Below are 4,387 nucleotides of genomic sequence, written 5' to 3'. Positions count from 1 at the left end.
TGACTTGATCATCCTTGTCATAAACTTCATCCATGGAACACTTCTCAAACTCTCCTCCACTCTAAAGAAAATTATTTACCTACTTGTCATCCCAAAATACTTACCAATATCGCAAGTTGTCTGGAACAGAGGGTCAATGCTTTACATGAATCTCAAATTTCCTATTTGAAAAGATGGGGATTTTGAAATTTCTTGCAACTATAGCCAAAGAATCTGCCATAAGATTCTGACTCCTTAGTACAACTGAAAGTGTATATTCCAGAAACATTCTCAAAATATCTAAAAAAAACATTTCTATATTGTCTCATCTGTAGATGGTGAGCTTGATATTCACCTTTAACTTTCTTCATCACAAGTTCCAAATCACCATACACAGAGATTCTTTGTGCACCCAATCTTTTCAAGATCTTTAAGCCTGTGATCAGCGCTTCGTACTCCGCCCCATTATTAGTGCAATCAAAAGCTAACTTGTATGAGCATAATCTAGCATTCTGAGGGACCTCACCCTGCTGATGATGTGGACTTCGGATCCAAATGCCAATTCCTACCCCATCTTTCCCAAGAGCACCATCAAGGTCCATGGTCCAAAGACCATGCTCCTCTTCTAAGGTTTATAAATCTGGTCTCTGCTTTGGGTCAATTTTCTGAACTTTCTCTTCAGGTTGTTCTGAATTTTGACATTACCTTCTTTGATTGCTTTTTTAAGCCTTTCTCTGCCTTGTCCTATGGTTGTTCAGATGAACTTGGTAGCTTTTCTTTTTCCTGATCTAAATTTGTCTTTATACAATTGGAAATCTCCGGTACATCTTTAATTTCCACAAGCTGACTATCTACATCATTCAGTCCACTATCATTATATAAAATAAATGACTCTAAATATGTATGTACAAAATTTATAGGATGATTATTGGGCTTCTCCTTGCTAGTTATCATGAATTTCATTTTGGTTTCTCGATACAATTTCCTCATTTTTCCGAAAATCAGAATAGTGGCATAGGAGAAATCTAACTACAGTGTGCCTCTTAGTTTCACTCCCCAGGACCTTGACAATAACATACCAAACTGTGGTGGTATATCATCTACCACCACATCCATTAAGACATTCTTTGTCGGGATTTGGTTGAGGGATACTACCAAATCTTTTATTAGACCAAGACAACGGACCTTACCAGAATCAAAAGAATACAAGTCATGGTATTCACAAGTTATATCTAGACCTAAATTTTCCATGATGGCCTTGGGTATTAGATTATGGGAGGCTCCAGAGTCAAGCATTGAGTTATGAAGGATGTACTGATGGATTCTTAAACTCAGGTAAAATGGAGGAACCTCACTATCTTCTGACTGACCATCTATGGTTGGACCAAAAATCAATTCAGCCTGGTCGTCTTCAACATTAACCATGTCGGACATAGGGTCAACTTTTAGCATTTTAACTATTTCAGACTTGTAATGGCTATTTTTGACAAGTTTAGTAAGAGGGATTGACACTTTCAACTTTGAAATTTCATTTTCTAAATCGAATGAGCTATATTTATCTATCTATTTTTAGATGATGTCTCTTTCCTCGGGCAGATCTTTTGATGTTTGATATTTCTTCTGACTGTCATGGTCCTTGTTTATATTGTTTGTAGATAGATGATTTACTTTGTTTTGGTTAGCTGTTGCCAGCTCTTTGCCTATACTTTGATTACCTTAAGGAATTATCTTCGGTTGAGTAGCCTTCTGCTGCGATGTCCTTTTTTGGATGGGAGTGATTGGGACATCTCTATTTCTCAAGGAATATTACTTCTGCTAAGAGCTAAGTGCATTCCAATATCCTCTTTGATAATCATCTGATTGGGTTTCCAATGCATATTCATTTGCCAAGATGTAGTCTTCATCTTTAGGTTCCTTTGTCTTCTCGATGTTAGCACTCGAATTTGCCTCAGGCTGAGGAAGGCAGAATCCAAGGCAACATCAAACCACTTAGCCTCGTAGCTAGCCCTACGGGGACAGGAGAGGGATCTCTCCGGGTCTATCTCGGCAAAAGGTTTTCGAAGGGCTGAGATGACCAATAAAGAACACTGATTTTAGGCTAGTAAACTGATAGGGAAAGTTTGATTTTAAATTTTTATGGTTTTGTTGGAAAACTGAGCACGGCAATTTTGGGTGCGGGGATGAGACACAATTTTTGCAGAGGTCTTTTTGGGGCAAGGTAGGAGATTGTCTTGATGCCTTTGAAATAAGTGAATGGATAGATATGACCGGTGAGGAGTCAAGGAGAGCAAGAAACCATCGAGAGTTCTCCTTAAATAGATGAAAACATAGATATTAAGCAAACTTAAAGGCAGAGCATAGAAACCATGAATTCTACCTTAACACTTCATTTACTTAATTTGCAGAAGAGAAGAGTAGGAAAATGATGCACATAACAAACTTACAAGTACATGAGAGAAACACACCATCAACACAAATCACCACAGGAATCCCAAATAGTGCTGCAAAACCCTGGTCTTTCCTTTGCCAAAATTGCAGAGATACAAAGAGTAATACAGTCTAAGCTTATCCCTCAAGAGTCCAACCTCTCCAACCTCTGAAAATGATTGAGAAAATACATAATATAGGCAAGCTAACACATTCCCTTGCCTCTAGGGGTCGAGCTCATCATCCTAGGAGCTGTTTCAACCAATTCTAAACTGAGCACTACAATCTAGGCAATCAAAACAACTTGCCTCTATAAGCTAAGAAACCAATTCATTCATTAATTTTTTGCCATTTTATGAATGAATCTTCTAGAATAGGTAAATAAGTGTCATGTCAACATAAAATTACATTAATTACATCAAAGAGGGTGAAAAATCCCATCAAAAAGTCAAAACTAGTCAATGCTACGTTTTCCTGAGCTGAAGGTGCAAAACTGGCAAATTTTCCCAACGCGTAGCGCACCATTTCTCAACGCGTAGTGCACCTTTCAGGCCACTTTTGAGGCACTTCACGGCATCCAAATGAGGCACAAGTGGGCTTGTTGGAAAGGTCTGGATGTCTACTCTCCAGCCCAAGTGGAATTTCTCAATTAGGTGGCCATTTGACCCTCCAAAGTTGCAATCTCCCAAGACTGCTTCCTGTGTGTCCAAAAAGTGGCAGAAGGTCATTTTTTGCTTGTTTTTTGACCTTTTGGGGGTTCAAATCTCCATGAAACTCCTTGGCAGTGGCTGAGCAAGTGTATTTTGTCATGAAAAATTCAAAAATGCTGAGTTTTCATGAAATGGACCTCCCCAACTTAAGGGTAGCGCGCGGCACGCTACGCGTTGAGGATAAAAACCTGTTTTTTATGCAAAAATTCCAAAATGTCAAAAATTTCTCCAAATTTCTTGAAATTTGGACTGTAGGTTCTTCATCAAGGGCAATGATGAGCCAATGATGCCTCAGCCAATATCTAGAGTCCTTCATCCACTTTTTGCCTCCTTGAAGCTCTCTTTACCTTTGCTTTCAAACTTTCGATTCTCACTTTGTACACCAAGTTCCGGGACAAGTAATGATATTTCTGCCACCTCTATGAAGCCTCATGAGTGCATGTCCTTCCAAGGGTGAGTCACTTTGGGTTTCCACTTCATAATCGGATGAATGACCGGATGACATAACTGTTGTTGCACGACTGCCTTGGATGAATGCTGATATGTGAAACTGTTGTATACAACTGAATGTGAACTGCTCTTCTGATCTAAACAATGCTGTGACCAAGGGGAAAACAAATGTAACAAGGGAATTAGGGAATAATGGAAATAAGACAAGGAATTTAGGGAAGGGAAGGGATATGGAAATCTTGATATTGTAGGGTTTTGGGGTGAAGTAGGTTTTGGGATTAAGAGGGGAAAATTACGAAATTTTATGGGAAACTTTGAAGGAGAATGTTGATGGAAATAAGGGAAAAGAGGGATCACAAATGGGCAACCTTGGACAGCAAAAAAAAATTTTAAACCCTAGCACCATTAAGTCTTTAAATCTTCCATAGCAATGTAGGGTTTTGATTTCTCATTTTCATGGCATTTAAACATATTAATTTCTCATTCATCTTGCAAAACCAAATTTAGCCATGGAGGAGACTGCAATGTGCTTGAGAGAAAAATCAATTTGATGGCTTGCTGGCAGTTTGTTGAGTAGAAAACCCAACGCGTAGCGCACCTTGCCCAATGCGTAGCGCCCCTCTGACGCGTAGCACACGTGCAAAATAACACTGAGAAAGGCTCCCTGACGCGTAGCGCACCCTCCTTGACGCGTAGCATGACGTTCAGATGCTGTTTGGAGGCCTTCCCAGTGTCCAAATTGGGTGCAGGATAGCTCGTTGGAAAGGTCTTTGAGTCTACTTTCCAAATTGACTATAATTTTTCAATTTGGAGTTTATTTT

The sequence above is a fragment of the Pinus tabuliformis genome, chromosome 3_2, assembly GCF_031772625.1.
Source record: "Pinus tabuliformis cultivar Carrire ecotype Pingquan chromosome 3_2, CPIR1, whole genome shotgun sequence".
Classification (NCBI taxonomy): Eukaryota; Viridiplantae; Streptophyta; class Pinopsida; order Pinales; family Pinaceae; genus Pinus; species Pinus tabuliformis.
This window is presented reverse-complemented; position numbering follows the sequence as displayed.